A 21,540-nucleotide genomic window follows, 5' to 3' on the forward strand; every position below is an offset into this window, starting at 1 on the left:
ACATGGCTCAAGCCGTGGACATCCCGCAGCATAGTCGCATTGCGGTGCGTGACCATTTGCGGATGTATGATGTTCCTTTGGAAGGCTTGGCTGTGGTTCTGGTGGTGAGCGCGGAACATGCTTACCTGTACGAACTGTTTTATTCGTGGGTGACATTTCCAGCGGTGGACGCTAATTCTGGTGTGTTCCACTCATACACTGCTTCGGATGTACCGGCTGCGTACGTTCCGTACAGAGCACTGGAAGTTCCTATTGACGATTGGCAGCATGGAGTTTGGTTTGGTGGCGCCCTACCGCACGCTTTAACCGCTCCGAGGTTAGGCCCATTGTCCATTCCGGGCACTCCTTGGCCCGCTTTGGCTGGCTTTACTCCTCACCCCCGACGTGCCACTTGTAACGTGGGAGAACTGCGGCGGCTTCATGAAGTCGCGGTGGAAGTGATTAGAGGGCTTGTTCATTACACTAGCCGTAATGTTCAGGACGCGGCCCCTAGAGGCGCACAGCTTCGAGCAGAACATGCTGGTCTGAAAATCAACCCGGTCATGGTTAATTCCGTGATGGGTAAGAAGCCCCAGGAAAAGGACGATTTTCCGTTCTGGCTTGCTGAGAAATTCGGCCAGCTGGAAGCTGTGTTTCCCAATACGAGTCCGGGTGATAAACACCGGATTCTCACACTGAGTTTGCCGATAGATCTGGCTCCTGACCTTGCTGACTGTGAGACCTGGGAAAAAACTTTTGCAGCGGTCTATTCGAGGTGCTATGGCTCCCCGTCTGTGACCAATCTAGGTGGGGTTCTTAAGCGTGTTCAAGACGAACACGGACCGGAGGCGGCTGTTGAATTGGGCATGCGCCTGTGTGGCTCCTTTGATGTGGTTTGCGATCTGATCCTTGCGAATGTCAAGGGGGATGCAGTGAACTTTCAAGTTGCTAACGCATTAGCGTTGGTTCCCGAGGCCGACCGACCCCGACAGTTGGCAAAGATTATTGTGACTGCTTACAAAATGGTGGGTCGCAATGCAAAGGGGGTTAAATCTTTTCCTGAAAAGGAGAAGAAACAGCCCCAGGGTCAGACATCGGAAACTAGTGGTCAACAAAAGTCCAAAAAGCAAAATTGGCCTAAAAAACAGAGTCAGGGTAAGCAACAACAACAACAAACACAGGTTTCTGCTCCTGCGTCTCCGTTGCCTGCGCAGTCGGATCGAGTTTATGATTTGCGCGACCGCGCGATGATTAAATCGCCTGAAAGATTTCAGGTTTCTGACCAACGCTCTCCTCGTTCCTTTCAGGACTCATCGGCTCCGTCAACCGGTGGTGGAGGGGGCGGCAGGGGCCGGGGTGGCCAGCAAGGACGTGGTCAGCCCCGCCCGCGTGCCAGTGGAGATCAGCAGGAGGGCTCTACGCCCAAGAGACCACAGTTTACCACGAAGAAAGTCGCTGCACTGACCGCGCATCGTTATGCCGAAGATAGTGAGAATGCGGCTTCGGAATCTGACGTGGGCTCTGACCTTGCTAGACAGCGCAGCAGAGATTACCATAGTGAGAGAGGCCCTCCGTCCACTGTTGAAGGTGACAGCGACTGATGCTTATGTTGTGATTGAAACAGCTGATACGCATGTTGCTCCCCCTGAACGACTTTTTGAAATTGTCCTGTTAATTGAAGGTGACATGCAGCGAACTGTAAAAGGGGTATTTTGGGAAAATCTCTCGTCTACGTATGACATTTTGCTTTCGGAGGCTGACTGGCCCCCACCTTTTGTTCTCGCAGCTCCGCGAGGGGAGGAGGTAATCCTACCCAGCTTCGCGCGCACAGTGCCGAGGGTGGAGGCGCTGCATTTTGCAGAAGAGTGGGCTCTGGCGCTTGCGCCGGCTGTGTACCGTAATCAATGTGGCTGGGATAAATTGTCACCAAGCCATGAGATTCCTTTACGGTCACAGCCACAGCCTCAACCTCAATATCCCATACGTCGTGAAGCGAAGGCTTCAGTCGCAGCTATCCTTGAACAATTGGAATATCAAGGTGTAATTGAAACGTGTGTGTCACCGATGAATAACCCCCTTTTTACTGTGAACAAGCCGGACGGCTCATATCGTTTGGTTTTGGATTATAGGCATTTGAACTCGCATTGCCGTAACTGTGCAGTACAGAATACGCACGGCTCTGCGTTAGTGAATAGTCTTGAGCGTAAACGGTTCAAAACCACGCTTGACATTTCCAATGGTTTTTATGCCCATAGATTAGACGGTCTAAGTTCCCAATGGACCAGTTTTACATGCGCCGGTGTGCAAAAAATGTTTAAACGACTCCCAATGGGCTACAAGAACAGTCCTGGAGTTTTTTCCGCACGCATTGTCTCTCTTTTGGAGAGCTTCGACCCAGTTGCTTGTTCGTATGTGGATGACATTTATCTCACAGACGACGATCTTTGGGAGCATCTGTGTCGAGTAAATAGCATAAATTGTAACTTTGCTGATATGGGTTACAAGTTTAACTTTGCAAAATCGCACATTGCAGAGTACACGGTGTTGTTTCTAGGTTACGAGCTTAACCATGAAGGGAAGGGTTTAGCACCCCATTTCCTGGAGAAATGCGCACATTTGTGCTCTCCGACAACACTGAAAAAATTACAATCTCTTCTGGGCTTTCTGAATTTCGGGAGGACAAACATTCCGGAATATGCCCAGCGTATCAAGCCTTTGTATGCTTTGATACAACCATCTTTTTCCAAATCATGCTGGCTGCCTGAGCATTCGAGCATTCGGACATTCTGCAGTCTTTGCAGGCTGATTTGCTCGCTTCTGAATACTTACAGACTCGTGATAACCAGACCAACCTGGTGATAAGAATTATCCCTGGGGCGGTGGGTTTCACGTACCTGACTTTTAATGAGGGTGATACAGTACCTATTGCTTACAAGTCACACTTGTACACTTCGGCTGAATTGCGTTTTTCCACTGTGGAGAAAGTTTTAACGGCTGTGCAGATGGCAATTCTTAAGGAACGTGCCCTGTCACAAGGAAAGCGCATGTTGGTTGTTACCCCGTGTCCTGCCTTAGAGGCGGTTACGAAAGCCAGTGTACCTAATTCCAAAGCTTTGCACCCTCGGTGGATTCAATGGGCTGCGTCCTTGACGTCCCAGGATGTCACGTTTATTTTTGACGCCACTTTACGGTCACAGGAGTATTTACAGTATGAATTTGTTCATCCTGCTCCATTAGCAATGCGGCCGTTGGGGGATTTCCATTGCATCATTTACACTGATGGTTCGGCGCAGGTTGCGCATGGCTCTAAACATCCCTACGTTTCCGCTTGCGCCATTGTGGTCGGTGCCATGGTGAACGATGAGTTCAAGTCCAGTGTCGTGCACACGCAGACGCTTGGAGACTGCACCGCACAATTAGCAGAACTTCGTGCTCTGATGCTTGCATTAGAGTACGCAGATCCTAGTGTGACGACTTTGATCGTGAGCGATTCTTACTACTGTGTCCAGTCTTACAATGAAAACTTGTTCTTTTGGATTCAGAATGATTTTCGTGACTCCAAAGGTAGCACAATAAAACATAAAACGATCTGGGTCCGAGTGGCGGAACTTAAAGAGAAGCTGCCACTCGTGTTTGTAATTCATACTCTCAGTCATCAGCGCGTGGGGGTCCACGCTGTTGGCAACTCGCTTGCTGATGAAGCAGCGAAGTCAGCGGTATCAAAATATTAGTTGCAGCGGTCACGAGGTCCAAGAGCAAAATAGATGATGACATCTTGGCAGCTATTGCTGCAACGGAGAAGGGAATTAAATATCCTGCGGGATTCCCTTCTAAATACACATACCACTTAAGTCCCGATAAGGTTCCTTATGTGAAAATCCCTGAAGTTGGTGAGCGTCTAGTTCCCAACTCGGATCGCAGAGCTGCTTTGATTACAGCGGCACATGAAGGTGTGGCGTCTGCGCATGCTGGCGTCTCGGCCACTGTAACTCAGCTACAACAGAGATTCTGGTGGCGGGGACTGTACAAACAGACGCGTGAATATGTTCTTCAATGTGACATTTGCCAGCAGATTAAGCCTTCGACTGCTGCGCGTCCGCCTCAGACACAGTTGTACATCTCAAATAAACCACTTGGATGTGTTTATCTGGATCACTGCGGTCCTTTTTCTTCTGATACTGCGTATAAGTACATCCTAGTCGCAGTTGATTCATGCACACGCTTTGTGTGGGTATGGCCGCATCGGAGCGCTGATTCACGTACTGTCATTAAGGATTTGCGAGTCTTTGTGGGAATTTTTGCCTGTGGTACCTTCCATTCGCATCAGGGTCCGGCATTTGCCTCTAAGGCGTATAAGGATGCTATGGTTTCGATGGGGGTCCAAGTCAAATTTTCGAGTCCCTACAGACCTGAAGGTAATAGTGTAGTTGAACGAATGAACCGCGACTTAAAGCAATCTTTGACAGCTCGAGTTATAGGCACTGGCAGAAACTGGTTAGCCCACCTCATAGGCGTGCAGCGTGCGCTTAATAATCTCCCTAGAAGGTCTCTGGGTGGGCGGACCCCATACGAAATGCTCTTTGGAATCAAGATGTATGTACCTGACCTTGATGGGCTGGACTACAGGGCCCAGGCCAGGGCCTTTGACGTAGATGAACATTGCAATGTTTTACAGAATCTACAAAAGACCAGACACAGTCTTGCAAAGGAACATTTGCCCTCCACATCGGATGATGCGCTGCAGATCCCGGTAGTTGGCTGGCTACCCCAAGTTGGAGAACTGGTTCGAGAGAAGATCGATAACAAGAAAGAGTTTGGTCCCTCATATCGAGTACCGGTTCGAGTTCTTGGAGTGAAGGGCACAAGAACAGTCATTTTACCACCACTTCCAGGTCGTAAGGAAAACAGATTTATTTCTATTGACAATGTCAAGACACACAGGGTGGCCGATTCTTCATAGCATGACACCGGCTGTATCCTGTCCTTCCATGGTGAGGCACTCTGTACTGGCTATTACATCTGGCGCAGAACAGGAGGTGTCCCTCGAGATGCCTGCCATATCCAGTCCTTTATTAAATACTATTCCTGATACTAACATTGATGAGCTAAACTACACTTATCCTGCTGATTTATCGATGCCAGATTTACAGACCCGTTTGGCAGGCCAGTCCAGATTCTCTTTTGACTCTGTTTCGGAAACTTCAAAGAAACCCACAAACATTGCAAGATATGCCACGTTGTTTAAAAAACATTTTTTAATTCCGCCTTGGACATACATTTCGTTGATCCTATTTTCATTCTATCTTTTTATGTCAATTGGTTTTGTGTTTTATTTTTTCCGCCTGATTGATGGTCACTACGTTAAAGAAAGAACAGGAATTCGGTACCTTAATGGAACATTGGCCCCTCTTTCCTCTTCACATTCTGCGCACAGACTGAAACGAAACTTAAATACAGTTAACATTACTGCTTGGCCTGTCCTTGATGGGATTGTGTGGGATGCGGTTAGGTTTCAGATACATGGGCCTACTGAAGTGATTAATGTTCCAAATGTGCTTAGAGTAAACATGGGAGATGTAATTAAACAAAATATACGTTCTGATGATTGGGATATTCAGGCCGTAGAAGCATTATTCTCGGATTTGAAGTATTATGCTGCCTTCGATGCTGAGGATCTGTATACAGATTCTATTAATTATGGTGATTTGTTTTGTTTTCAACACTATGGTAATCATTTTTTACATAAGACAAATTCCAGGAGGGTTGCTGTAAATTATACACAATGGGAACATTGCCCTGCTCCATTCAGTGGCAGTTCCAATACATTTCTGAAAAAATATACCTATTTTACAGACTTTGATCAGTCTAATCCCGAGTCATTTTATTTTAAAATGACACAAAAGCCCATTTCCAAAGTTAGACTTACCGATACAAAATTGCTGTATTCCATTTCCTTTTTAGACAGGTTGGCTGTAGATGGCTACGAGTTCTGGAAAGGAACAATTGACCTTAAATCGGTTTGGGGTACCAAAGATTGGCAGGTACAAGGCACTGAGGCTTTGCACCGTGCATGTCTCATCCCGAATCACATGTTGTTTTTAAATTCGACCATTTTCCAGACAACATGCTTTGGATTGGCTACTGCTAAAAAATTAAATACACCGACCATCCCAGATTTAGATGAATATACAGATTGGGGTAATTTCACTGATTCCTCCATTCATGAGTTGCAAACTCTTTTACTCAATTCGTCCTTTGACATTTCCAGTTTGGATTCCAAGGGTTGGCTGGTATGGCAAAAGAGTGCTGATTCTTGCCAACGCCGTTTTTTGGGTTTGGCTGGGGGGTTCACAAAACTCAGGCCCGATCCACGTTTTGAAGACGACTATACTGTCACGACTTATTCTGTGGGGAAGCTGTGTCAGAATTGGTTACAACATTCCACTTTAGCTGCATTTAAACTACATCTGTCTCAATTAAATGATAATGTGGATTTGAACGATTTTATAAAAGGCCCGGCTAAAGGTAGATCTAAACGATGGCTGTATGCGATTTACAATGAAATTTGGAAAGTTACCCAGGTTGAGGCTGCTAAACGCCTGAGAGCTATTGATCAAGCTAATTTAGAGGAAGTGCTTGCAGTTGTTGATAACAGCATTAACACGCTTTCTTCCCGAATTTACACGTTAAATAATATTGTGTCTTCGGTTGTTGACATTGTACATGATGAAGTGTCCGTGTTATATCATGGTCAAAATCAATTGCGTTCTGTGATGCAGTTTGCGTGGACACTACAGACTCTTAAGTCTGGTCGAGTGCCATGGACTTTTATGAACGTCTCATCATTATTTGCCCCATTTAATCTGACTGAAAAACAGCGCATGTTGTCAATGAGAGATGCAACATTTTCTATGTTACATATTGAAAAATTAGAATCCCTGCCATTTTCGGTGGCTGAAGTGACTGCAGCAACATGGCTTATTCATGGTGTTATAACATTACCTTTTGCTTTGTATAAATTTACAAATTGTATGAAATATATAGCCATTGGGCGATATGAACCATTAGGGAGCGCATTCTTCCATGAGACATGGTCTTTACCATACACTTACAGATGCCTTAAGGAGGGAAATGAAGTGAATCTGAATGGTGAAGAATGTACACAGTCGCCTGACCGCTCACTAATTTGCAGACACATCCAGTTGCATGGTTCTTGTAATCAGGACAAACCTAATTTGGCCTGTGTTTTGAAAGGGACACCGGTTCCTGCAATAGTTCCCACGTTCACGTTGTTGTCCAACGGTAGTTATTTACTTTTGAATAACGAGTTTTGTTGTGGGTTAGAGGCCGGTATCGCATATGTGGTTACCGTGTCAGAAAGGGTGGTTTGCTGCAAGAATGTGTTGTATCCACCCACGCATTGGAATTCAGAAGTTTTAATTTGGCCAAGAATACCAACCTTGAAAGCTGAGTTCAATGGTTTAGGCTGTATAAGAGCCCTTTTGTCTCAAAAACAGGTGGCCCTGAGCTCTGCCCGCGAAACTTATGTCCTTCACATAGCAAACACACGCACAGAAGTACAAGCACTTTTAAGTACTGATTTGCCGTTTCATTTTTGCGAGCTGGTTCATCAAATCTTCAATGCCTCCTCCACAACGAGCCTGGCTCATTTTTTTAAAATGGTTAGCAGTGGTCTCGTGACTACATTTGAAAAAGTATTTGGTATTGCTGGGGCTCGAGATTCGATCAATATCTTATCACTCTTGATCTAAACCCGATTCTGGTCGACTGAATCTTTATTGCCTGTCATTGAGGAAAGAAGGTGCATCTAATACCAGGTTAGTTCAATCAATAACGGGCTTGACTCGGAAGAACCACAGACCACTTCTAGCTTTCAAAGGTTTATTATAAAATCAATATAAGTTGCAAGTACAGGCATCTCAAAATGAGATTCACGAGATATACGGGCCCAACTACATACATGTGCTCTCTGAAAACCCTCAGACGAGCCACGAAAACTACAAGTACCAATTCTAAAAATAATAGGGCTACCAGCATGGACACGTATTGAGATCTCTCTGTCATTTACAGCAGGAGGGAAAATACAGGTTAGGCTGTCCCTACCCTGATCTGGATGGTATCCCTACTTAACAAGCTCTCATCCTACCAAAAGGTGTCAGTTGTGAATGACTTCCTAAGAAGATCACCCACTCTTAATCTCTAAGTGGAAACCTATATTCGCCAGTCATGACCCCTCTCTGCCTACCCATCCGCTCTCTGAAGGGTCCTCAGGCATCTGCTCTGCCTCCACCCAGGGGTGCTGTCCCTAATACAAAACAATAACATTCTGAGACGCCCCTCGAGAAACGCCCCTTCACGTGATGTTTTCTTCTGGCTTTTTCCATGATCTTCCTCGTTTGGGCCTCGTGCGTTAGAGTTGACCTTGCTTCTCAGACTCGTCTCCGGCCCGCTGATACACCCCAACATTCTTGAACCCTCCTACGTGTCTACGTCGAACTCCTGAACAGTTCTCTATTCATCTCATTATTAATTTGGACCCCCTCACATTTGCAGACAGACATCCGTAGCTGGATCCCCATTCCCATAGACTTCTAACAGAAGTTTGCAACAATTTCTAGACACGAGTCAGCCTGTGCCTTTACGTGCAGATTAGAACCTTTAGGCCTACAATCCTTCTCGCAGCAGTTAACTAAAATAACATGTTAGCATCATTTCTGAATTAATAAAAAGGAACTCACATCTATGGAATATAAATCTAACGAACAAACAACATTAAGTATAACATTTGTGCCGTCCATGTAAATGAAAGGTATACCATTCTAATTCTTTCTGACATGGCCATGAGGCCTGTTCCCTTCTGTGCTTTGCAGCACAACATTTTCCCATTAGCAGCTACATTTATCATGGACCTTGATTAATTACGCCTAATAAGGTTATACATTTCACACTCGTTTCTACATTAGTTCCACTTCTATATGTATATTCTCTACGTTGGCTACACAGTTCAGATATAGGTGAATATAATATTCGCACTCATGGCATTTCTCCTCATGACTTGTGCGTACTACATGTAATTCGGATATACTCATACATTTTACTCCGTTTACGCTCTCTCAGTTCCCCCCTTTGATGACCTCTCGGGGTCATCACCAACACTTAAACTGAAGTAATCGCTAGTGCTCCTCGTTTCTGCGTTTCTAGAGCCCTCAAGCTCCTACACTGATTGTCTTGTATAGCAGCCAATCTCTGTAGCTGCTCTCTTCTGGATCTTTCCAACTCATTTGATCTATACCATTGATACAACCTCACCAATCCCCACAACATGATCACGCAGATCACTATTATGATGATAGGTTTCAGTATGTACCAAACAAAGCTTCTTCCTATGTTGGCGAACCAACCTCCAACTTCACCCATTCCATGACCCACTTTTTCCCAAACATTTTCTTTTGATAGGTCTTCGATCTCCTTGTGAATATTAGTTATATTTGTAATGACCTTCTCCAGAGGCTTTGAATTGTCTGGAATGTAAGTGCAACATTCCTGGACCTTCAAAGCCTTACAGACTCCGCCCTCTTTTGCTAGCAGGACGTCTAATGCAAGACGGTTCTGAAGCACCATGGCCCTTATCGATTGCATCTCTCCTTCCACCAACATTAAGGACCTAGCAGTGCTAGCAGACAACCTGTCCACGACTGTAGCCAGTCGTCTAATTTTGACATCATTGAGAATCAGTCCTAAAAGAGGAAAAACAGCTCCAAATACATCTCCGACCATTTCTGCATCTCTCAGGTCTCTTCTCCCCCTCACTGAGGCTTTGCCCTCGATGATCTCTAAGTCTTGGGCATGGTATATTTTGGGGAAGATGATTGCCAGATAACATGATCCATACCAGTTGTCAGGCAATCTCACGTAGGCATTTCTCCCACACACAAAGTATACATTTGGAATCACTTGCATTCCTTTCAGGAAGTCCTTTGTATAGTATTCTATATTAAAAGCATGTTCGCAACTGACTTCTCCTACGTACACATTTTCGTAATACGTTTTGGCTCTGTGAAGACATAATTTCCCTCTTTGCGTTTTATCTAAAGCTATTGGACCGCTACTACCTTTTCTCTTGTGTGACTTCTCTTCTTCGGTCCAATCTGTTTTCCCCTGTCCTGATTTCTTCAGGATCTTTTGCCTTCTATATCGATCATCAACCTGCCCTATAAAATTCTTCTCGACTTCTGACACCTTACATGTCAGATTATTTCTACGGGCATGTGAAGTATCTAAGGTAATCCAAGGAATGAAGAACTTGGCCAATCTGTCTTCACTCTTCCAGTAGTCCCATTTGTTCATCTGTTTATAATTTGGGACTTCTGGTAACACAGAATCGTAATTGGAGAAATAGTATTCAAAACTATCTCTCCCATAAAATATACTAAGCAATAGGCTACATGTAATGCCATATGTCAGCGGGAGGTGATGATATCTAATGCCTTCATCTACAGACGCCGGCAACTGCATGCAAAGATAACAGTCCTTAACCTCCATGGCATCCACGTATTCATACAGAAGTTTAGCATAAGCGTTTGACCTATAGTCACCTTGGGACTCATCTATGTGTAACCTACGGGCTTCTGCTGCTAATAACGCTTTCTCCTGTACATTTTCTCCCTTCTTACTAGCAACAGTGGGTTTCGATGTCACTACTGCCTTGTCATCCGTTACCTTTGCTTCACTCTCATGTCCCATAACATAAGATACAGTTACAACTAAAGCTATAAGGAAAATCACTCCTACTATTAATGTGCCTATTATACATTTGGCCTTTCTGTTTGGGGTGCCGGTCTCCATTTCTTCAGATGGTACTATTCTTTTCTTTTCTGTGACACAAAGTTTTTTTTTTTCTTTCTGCTCCTTTACAGTCTCTTTTGATCTTCCAGTCTTTAGAACCACCTGTGGAACTGGCACTCCTCTTTTGCAATGTATTTCAAGCTTTTTACACAGACATCCCTAGCCCTTCTCCGTCAACTTATAGGGAAGTCCCTACAATTCTCTGCTTCCTGGGCGCTAGGTAATCTTCTTTCTCTTCTCGCTTATTTACAAAGTCTTTTAAGCATCTACTATAAGGCCTGGGCCTGCGGCTTGAATAGCATAGTTCAATATCTCCAAGCGAAGGATATTCTCCTCATGGTCTGTTACCTTGTTTCCAAAATCGGGGAATTGCAGTTCAGTGAAAAACATGTGCTTTAACTTGCTTAAGCGGGGAGGGCTGGGGAGTGTGAAAGTTAGTGTCCCTTCTGCTTCGACTCCGGGCACTAACAGCTTTACTTCCACCTTGATGATAGGTTCAGAGCAGGACACCAGCACCGCCCTGATCCTCCCTGTCGCTCGTTCCCAAGACATCTGTCTCCAGATATGTCCACTCAGGGGTGGCGTATCTTCTGTTTGGCACACGTATTCTCCTTGATCTTCTTGGATCTGGTGCTGCAGCGCCCTGAGCACCTTCCTCCTGATCTGAGTCTTCCGATATTGGAGCAAGGGTTCTCTCTGGCGTTGACCTCAGGCTTGTACTCCTTCTTGGCGGCCAACTGGCTTCTCCACGCCTTACCCTTCTGCTCCTTCTCCTTCGGCTTGACTCGCGTTCTCTGTCAGCTGGGTCGGAGTCCGACTCGTCCTCCCAGCTACTTCCTCCTTCTGTAGCGTCGTCCGTTTCACTGTTGTACTGACCGTCCTCAGCCTGGTCAGACACACTTCCAGCTTCTTCTTGCACCTCTACAGCTTGGCTGGCCCCCTCTGTGGCTTCCCTGTCCGTTTCCAGACTTTCATCCGAGAGAGGAGCTGTTTCTTCCAGAGGTGCTGGAACCCTCCGCGTATGCGACGCGTGGATCCAGTTGGGCAGACTTCCCACTTTTACTGCTGTGTTCGTGATCAGGATGACCTGGTAGGGCCCTCGCCAACGAACATCTAGGCAGCTTCTTCTCACGTGTTTTTTCACCAGGACCCAGTCCCCAGGATACAGGTCATGACACGGGCCCTGGCACGATGGAACCTCGGCAGCCTGCACCTGAAGGGACACAGAATGAATGGCGTCAGACAGCCCCTTACAATAGTCCAGGATCATATCATCTGTGATGTTTAACAGTGCAGCCGTCGGCACAGATGGCAATCGCATTGCTCTCCCCATTAACACCTCATGCGGTGACAATCCTGTTCTCCTGTCTGGGGTACTACGAATGCTCATAAGGACTAATGGCAGAGCGTCAGGCCAACTCAGGGACGTTGATGAGCACATCTTGGCAATCTGGGATTTTATAGTACAGTTCATTTGTTCCACAATTCCTGAAGCTTCTGGTCGATAGCTGCAGTGCAACTTCTGGTCAATGTTTAAAGCCGCACAAATCATTTTTACAAGGTCGCTGTTAAAATGTGTTCCCCTATCTGATTCCAAAGAGGCCGGCACCCCGAACCTCGGAATGAGCTCTCTAAGCAATAGTTTGGCTACTGTGAGGGTGTCGCACCTGCGTGTATGGTATGCCTCAACCCATCGGGAAAATATGCAAACAACCACCAGGACATAACGAAGGCGGTTGCATCTTGGCATTTCTATGAAATCTATTTGCATCCTATTGAATGGCCCTCCTGACCTCCCTATGTGGCTTAGAGCAACTGGTGTTCTCTTCCCTATGTTCAGCTGCTGACAGGTCACACAGCGCTGGCACACTGATTCTGCTGCTACTCTAAATTTCGGGTTATACCAGGTCTGCCTGAATACTCTCAGCATAGCATCCCTTCCTAAGTGTGCTGGACCATGAATCAGCCTGGCCATTGGGCTCACCATCTCATTGGGTAATACTGCTCTTCCATCTGCTGACACCCAGAAGTGGGCCTCGCCTAGCACACATCCTGCAGTTTTCCATGTTTGCTTTTCAAAGTCTGGTGCATTTTCTTGCATACCCCTTAAGTCGTCCCAGGAGTCAACTGTTTCCAAAACCATAGCTAATTCAGTTCTGACATGTATTCCACCTACTTCCACCTCCGTGAAAGAGTACCCTTGTTCTGCGCAGTACCTTGCGACTTCGTCGGCATATCTATTGCCTTGTGACACGAAGTCCATATTTTTGGTATGCGCGGTACATTTTACAACAGCGATGGATGCTGGACATTGCAAAGCTTCCAACAGCAATCGAACAAACTCTCCATTACGAATAGGAGAGCCTGAAGAAGTCATGTAACCTCTTTGAGACCACAACTGCCCGTAATCATGAACTACCCCGTAACCGTATTGGCTATCGGTGTATATGGTGACTCGAATTTGTTTGCTTGCCAGGCAGGCACGCGTTAATGCAACAATTTCAGCTACCTGAGCGGAGTGTACTCCTTCCAGGCATCCGGCTTCCACAACTCCCAATATTGTACATACAGCATAAGCTGCTCTCAACTGCCCAACATCATCTCTTACACATGAGCCATCGACAAAGAAAACTTCATCCGGGTCAGTCAGTGGCTCATCAACGATGTCGGGTCTCGGTTTGGTGCATAGTTCAGTCACATCAAGGCAGTCGTGGTCTGTACATTCATCTTCATCATCGATATCTCTTGGAAGTGGCATCAAGGTAGCAGGGTTCAAAACAGAGCATCTCTTGAGGGTCACGTTCTCTGCAGCAAGAATGACTTGCTCATAGCGCGTGAGCCTGCTATTGGTCAGATGCTGTGTTTTGGTCCTGGTCATCAACAGTTCAACAGAATGGGGTACGTATACCTCTAACGGGTGCCCCATGACAATATTCTCACATCTTTCAATACTGACACCTGTTGCGGCAACGGATTTGAGACATCCGGGCAACGCTGCGGCTACTGGATCTAAAGTAGCTGAGAAGTAAGCGACTGGTCTACGGGCATTCCCATGGATTTGGACTAACACAGCCAAAGCACAACCCTCTCTCTCACAACAGTAGAGCAAGAATGTTTTATTGTAATCAGGCATTCCCAGAGCAGGAGCACGACACAGGTCCTCTCTCAGCTGCAGGAACGCCATCAAACAGTCCTTGTCCCATGGTACCGGATCACTCACCTCCTTGTGCGTCAGTTTTTGCAGTGATTTTGCTTTCAGTGAAAAGTTGGCTATCCACTGTCGGCAATACCCCACCATCCCTAGGAACATTCTGACCTCTCTCTGTGTTTTAGGCGCATTCATTTTCATGATCGCCTCGATCCTGTCTGGTGACACTTTTCGTTTGCCTTTCTCAATTCTGTGTCCCAAGTACTGCACTTCTGTCAGGCAATACTGCAATTTTCCCGGGGACACCTTATGGCCATTCGTAGCTAAGTGATTTAGCAAAGCAATGGAGTCTTCCCTGCAAGCTTCCTCTGTCTCTGACGCCACAAGCAGGTCGTCTATGTACTGGACCAGAACTGACTTCTGAGGCAGCACTAGACTTTCAAGATTTTTCTTCAACAGCTGGTTAAAGATCGATGGGCTTTCTGTATACCCCTGGGGGATACGACACCATGTTAACACGCGATCTTCCAGCTTAAATGCGAAAAGGAAATGGCTCTCCTCGTCCAAAGGGATCGAGAAGAAAGCCTGGCACAGGTCTATCACCGTAAACCACTCAGCTTGGAACGGTATCTGAAACAGTATCACTGATGGATTCGGTACCACTGGACAACATGAAACGACTATGTTATTAATCTTTCGAAGGTCCTGCACTATTCTGAACTTTCCATTCGGTTTCTGCAAACCCATAATCGGGGAGTTACATGGACTACCCACGATTTCCTTCAGTATTCCCTGCTTGATCATGGACTCGATCACGGGCTTTATGCCGGCGATCGTTTCTGGAGTCAATTTATACTGGGGTGTTCTTGGAAACTCAGCATGCGGTTTTACTACTATCTTAACTGGTTCTACTCCCTTGACTAGCCCGATTTCCTCCCCAGTGAAATCCCACACTTCCGGGGCCACGGTCTCCCTTAGGTCCCATGGAAGCTCATCCACTGTCAAGGTGGGATATAGTTCCACACATATTCTCGAGTTTGCGACTTTGAAATCTGCGTCATCGTCGTTGGTCAATACCTCCACTCCCTGAGGTGTGCAGTATATTGTACAATTTAATTTACACAAAAGGTCTCTTCCTAGCAGACACACAGGACTAGAATCGCAAACCACAAACTGATGCTCATCACTGTATTTCCCTATTTTCACCTGTACTGGTTCTGTCAATTGGCTGTTTATTCTCCTGTTTGCGACCCCCACCACTTGTATCATCTCTCCAGACATGGGCAAGCCTGGGACTGCAGCTGATCTGATCGTGGATCTAGTGGCTCCTGTGTCCACTAGGAATGTGGTGGGGCACCCCGCCACTTCTGCTTCTACATAGGGTCCCCTTTGATCCACTTCTAGGGCTGCCCCGAGGGTACAGTCCTCCCTTTCCACTCGTTGTCCAGTCAGTGGATCAACGTAATAGCATTCCTCTCCTCCTACAAACAGGGGCATCTGTCTATATGTCTTACCCATAGTCCCTACTCTGGGTGGCTGAGGGAACTAGGCTCGTGGAGGTGGAGTCCCCCCTTTGAGCACCTTTCCCTGGTATGGCGTTACCCCTCTCGCAGGCGTACTCTGGACCTCTTCCTCCTCTACCTCCTGTTCCCCTATCTCTACGTTGTAGGGACACTCGCGTTTCCAATGCCCCACCTCGTTACACTGGTGGCACCTAGTCGTTTTCTTCAAGGCAGCTATGTCTATTCTGGGTTTAAAGGTGGAGTTCTCATCATTACCCTTGTTCTGGCTATACTGTTTCTTGCCCCCAGTTCCTGTTCCTTGTTGCTGTTGCCCCCCTTTTGCTGACTGCATCTGTACCACCATCAATTTTTCCTTTAGCTTCTTTGCTTTAGAATCTATCTCATCACAGCAGTACCTAGCATATCTCAGGATTTCATCCAAAGGTTTGTTTTGCCAACAAATCAAGTGTTGCTGAATCATTAGACTAATGTCTGGTCTTAGACCCAAAACAAATTTAGACACAAACTGCCCTATGTCTTTAGGATCCATTACGTCCAACCCGCTGTACTGCTTGAATGCTTTCAACAATCTCTCATAATATTCATGAACTGTCTCTTTGGGCTCCTGTCTAGTTCGATCTATTTTGACCCAATCTATGTCCTGCATTGGCACCTTATCTTTCAGCCAAGTCATCACTCTCTCATATTTGGCCATTACTGTCTCGGACGGTCCATTAGTCCGTGTATCTCTCTCTGGTTCCGATGTGGGCCACTCGGCACTAACTTTGCATGCTGTCCACAAGTCTCCTGGTACCACTATATCGAACAGAGTGTTCAGATCTATCCATAGGACTTTAGAGATTTTTACAAACCTCTCTACTTGCTTGTACCACTCGACCGGGTTCTCCCTCAATTTTGGGAAGGAGTTGGTAAAAGCAGCTAAATCTCCCCTACTCCATGGCACATGCACGTAGTTCCCATTTGCAACTTCACGCAAAGGGTATGCCTCTATTCCCTGCAATCCTCCAGGTGTCGTACCAAGCATGCTTCTCCTGATGGTCCCTTTCTTGGACCACCTCTCTTCCCATTTGTCCAATGCCCTCCACGTCCTTATTCCTGCGATCAGCTCCCTTATGTGTGTTTTTAAGCCTATTGTTCTTCTTTCATCTAAATCTCGATCCGTATAATGTAGCCTATGGTTACCCTGTAATGCTTTGGTCCTCGACAGGTCTACCGTGTATTTTTCTGCTAATTCGACTAACTTCTCATGTGCTGCCCTTGCTTTCCGTGTGACATCTTTCGACGTGAACAGTATCTCATCCTGTTCATACATGTCCATTCTTTCTAAGGGCAAGGTACCGTCCACCATATCATCTAGATCAGACTTTAAGGTGGCACCATCAAGTCTTTTAGCTTTTATCTCTGCTCTCAGTATGTCCTTGTTAGGCGGCCCATTGGTTTCTCTTCCGTCCCAGCTCCGGGCTCTACGCTTAGGCTCAGGGGATTTAAGGGGCATCCTCCCTTGTTCCCATCTTTCTAGGTCCCATGCTCGTCCATCCTGCCTCGGGGAATGATGAAACACGAGCCTGTTTCCCTCATTCCCACTTTGTCCATTTTCTCTGGGCTCTCTAATTTCGCGACAGGATTCTTTGCTGTCCTCCACCCTATCGCTATTCTCTCTCTGCCTTGTGTCACTCAGTATCTTGTAAGACCCTTCTCGGCTCCCTATTTCCCCCGGACCACGTTCTTGTCCGCGATCCCAGTGGTTATGGCAAGGTCTCTCGCGACTCCCATTCTGTCCGTCCTGTCCAGACGCATGGTGAGTGCACTTAAAGCTGTTTCTATACTCCTGTGTTCTCCTATCCTCTTCGCTGTGAATCCGGCGAGACACCCCCTCACACTCAGGGCTTCTGGTAGGGCAAGGGTCTCTGCTACTATCTTGTCCCTTCTCGCCCCACTCTGGGCGACTTTCATCCGCTCCGCAATGAGTCCGGGTTCTGCTATCCTGGCTTTCCCTTTCAGCTTCTGCTGCTATGATGCTCTTGTGAGCCTCTACTGCCTCATCCCATTTTTTCATGTACTCGTTTAGCTCCTGGAAGGATTTGCATCCTGACCCCCTTAGATCCGTCGGCCATCTAGGTCCATCCAGATCTCCTGTTGTGTGTACTGGGGTGCTCCAATCCCTCGGCCTGGGCATCTGACTTGAGGAGGTGATAGTATCGTTCCTCCTTACCATCTCTGCTCTCTCCCTGTCCTTTCTTACCTGTTCCTCCCCTCTGGCTCTCTCTGGGTCATAAATCGATACAATAGGGCCTATAGTAACAGGTACTTGCAGGGCATCTGGCAGTGTGTAGGAAGTGGCACACTCTGTTTCTGGGGCCCTTTGTACCACAAACCTTCCGACTACCTGCTGCACCGAATTAGGCTGGGACAGTTCTTTCTTAGCAGGGGGATCCCAATCTGTAATGGAAAGCGGTCCATTTTCCCCTACGCTAGCCCCCCTTTCTTTGCTTGGCTCTTCTTTACCTGGCTCTTTGTTGTACGGGGGTGGCCTATCTGTTAGTAACCTATTTATCAGACTGTCCTCTGTCTCGCTCTCATCATCCTCGTCACATGGACTCTTGTTTGGGGTCACTTCTAACACTGGGTACAGTTTGTTTACTTCAATGTTATGCACTCTCCATCTTTTAGCATCCGCATCCCACTTAGCATCTTGCACTGCTCTTACCGATCGTTTCACCCTCTCTTGGCGTCTATTCAGGTTTCTCTCGTGCGCCGCCCTAATCCAGGCATTGAGAGCTTCGAACTGGGTCGGTCTAGGCATAGGTCTCATTGAGGTCATAACTGCTTTTAATCGGTGTAGCACCTCCAATCTGAACGTCCCGTACTTAGGAAACGTCAGTTCCTCATTTCCTTCTGTAATCTTACTCCACTCCGAGATCCACATTATTGTATGTAGCCCCACATTCACCGCCATATAATAAGCCGGCGTACCCTCCGGCGGGGCTTCTTCCCCTTCATAAGATCTCCGCCTTTCTCTCTTAAATGCCGCTCTTAACCATTTAAAACATTTCATGATTAAACATACAATTTTCAACCTCGCTATTCTGTTTACTTCCTGATGACAATCCACCAATCCTAGCGCGGCTTTTCTAGCTGGCCTATCACAGCGCGGTCTTGCTCCGACCGGCCAATCCCAGCGCGGCACTCTCTGACGTCACTAGTCTCCGCTTCGCAGCAGCACCCCTCCTTTCTCAGCTCGTCCCCCGGTCATGCATGCGTCCCATTCATACACTGAAAAATGACTACTTCCGACCAAGCCGTCACTTCTCTTGACTGTACGTCCACAGTCTATCTGTAATTGTCACCACAACTGACGAAACGTCTTCCGTCTCTCCGATAGGTTGCTTACACACAGTAACTTCCGACCAGCGTCCGTTACTCATGCACTCACTCTTTCATTCCCCCTATCACGGTCCTGCGGGTGATCAATGGTACCTCATGACCCCCTTCACTCTGGTTGACAATTACTCTGGATGTCCGATACACCCGAACCACTTAAGCTCTCCTTGAACTTAAGATTTGCACCGGTTGCGCGCGCTCACAACCTGTCTCACAGTCACTCTACAGGCATTCAACTCCGCTAGACATTACAACATAAATACAATACAGAAACACCGCAATCTAACACGCATGACCCTTTATACTCACTCTCGACCGATACTGCTGCTTTTCTGGTCTCACGTCATCCGGATCCTCTTCGGCGGGCGGTTCTTCCGATCATCGATCTCTAGGGGCCTTGGGGTAAGCTAACCTGACCTAGGTCACCGTCCTCAAGAAGGCAACCATCCTCTATAGCTACCAACTGCTGGGGCTCGAGATTCGATCAATATCTTATCACTCTTGATCTAAACCCGATTCTGGTCGACTGAATCTTTATTGCCTGTCATTGAGGAAAGAAGGTGCATCTAATACCAGGTTAGTTCAATCAATAACGGGCTTGACTCGGAAGAACCACAGACCACTTCTAGCTTTCAAAGGTTTATTATAAAATCAATATAAGTTGCAAGTACAGGCATCTCAAAATGAGATTCACGAGATATACGGGCCCAACTACATACATGTGCTCTCTGAAAACCCTCAGACGAGCCACGAAAACTACAAGTACCAATTCTAAAAATAATAGGGCTACCAGCATGGACACGTATTGAGATCTCTCTGTCATTTACAGCAGGAGGGAAAATACAGGTTAGGCTGTCCCTACCCTGATCTGGATGGTATCCCTACTTAACAAGCTCTCATCCTACCAAAAGGTGTCAGTTGTGAATGACTTCCTAAGAAGATCACCCACTCTTAATCTCTAAGTGGAAACCTATATTCGCCAGTCATGACCCCTCTCTGCCTACCCATCCGCTCTCTGAAGGGTCCTCAGGCATCTGCTCTGCCTCCACCCAGGGGTGCTGTCCCTAATACAAAACAATAACATTCTGAGACGCCCCTCGAGAAACGCCCCTTCACGTGATGTTTTCTTCTGGCTTTTTCCATGATCTTCCTCGTTTGGGCCTCGTGCGTTAGAGTTGACCTTGCTTCTCAGACTCGTCTCCGGCCCGCTGATACACCCCAACATTCTTGAACCCTCCTACGTGTCTACGTCGAACTCCTGAACAGTTCTCTATTCATCTCATTATTAATTTGGACCCCCTCACATTTGCAGACAGACATCCGTAGCTGGATCCCCATTCCCATAGACTTCTAACAGAAGTTTGCAACAATTTCTAGACACGAGTCAGCCTGTGCCTTTACGTGCAGATTAGAACCTTTAGGCCTACAATCCTTCTCGCAGCAGTTAACTAAAATAACATGTTAGCATCATTTCTGAATTAATAAAAAGGAACTCACATCTATGGAATATAAATCTAACGAACAAACAACATTAAGTATAACATTTGTGCCGTCCATGTAAATGAAAGGTATACCATTCTAATTCTTTCTGACATGGCCATGAGGCCTGTTCCCTTCTGTGCTTTGCAGCACAACATTTTCCCATTAGCAGCTACATTTATCATGGACCTTGATTAATTACGCCTAATAAGGTTATACATTTCACACTCGTTTCTACATTAGTTCCACTTCTATATGTATATTCTCTACGTTGGCTACACAGTTCAGATATAGGTGAATATAATATTCGCACTCATGGCATTTCTCCTCATGACTTGTGCGTACTACATGTAATTCGGATATACTCATACATTTTACTCAGTTTACGCTCTCTCAGTATTATCCCTGCGTTCTTTCATTCTATATTCGCTAGCCTGTTTGGCGGATTTCCTGTTTTGCTGGCTTTGGCTGCAGGCGTTCTGGTGATATTTTATTTTATAAAACATGGAGGCCCATCCTGCGCAAGGAAACGCACAGCCCCTACTGTTGCAGTTTCGCAACCGGATGCTTGATTATTATGGATCCCTGCCGCTTGCGACCCTAAGCACGGCTTTTGGATTATCCTTCAGATTTTCCTATTTCACATGTGTCCAGCCTGTGTTTCATTGCCTGAGCTGTGATTTCGACTGGGCCATTGATTTGTGTCTCTGTTTACCGACTTCTCCTGACGTCAACTTTGATCAGCTGATGTACCCCGTAGTGGCTCACGAGTTGGTCTGTTCTGGCGAAAGGGTTATGGCTGTAGCAGCGATGCATGGACTAATGGGTCAGTGGGACATATTCACAGCGGCGCATGACTTTCTGGCACAGAGCGTTCTCGAGAACCCACTGAGTTGTCCTCTGATGTTGCTAGAGGATTCGGTGTTGGAGGAGCACGTATGTTCTTTCCCATTGCTTAATTGGATGGCTGAACTGTTTTCGGATGATGGCAGTGATTTCATGTTGGAAGCTGTTGCTACCTATTTTGCATATTCATTCAACGAGGAATGACTCTGAATACTTCCATCATTATGGCACGTGACTTTTTAGTAATTCTGAATGGTGCCAATTTCAATACGAACATTCGATTTTTTCATATGTTCTAGGCCTGTTAGTATAGTCAGG

This window comes from Lissotriton vulgaris, chromosome 1_1 (genome assembly GCF_964263255.1).
Source record: "Lissotriton vulgaris chromosome 1_1, aLisVul1.2, whole genome shotgun sequence".
Classification (NCBI taxonomy): Eukaryota; Metazoa; Chordata; class Amphibia; order Caudata; family Salamandridae; genus Lissotriton; species Lissotriton vulgaris.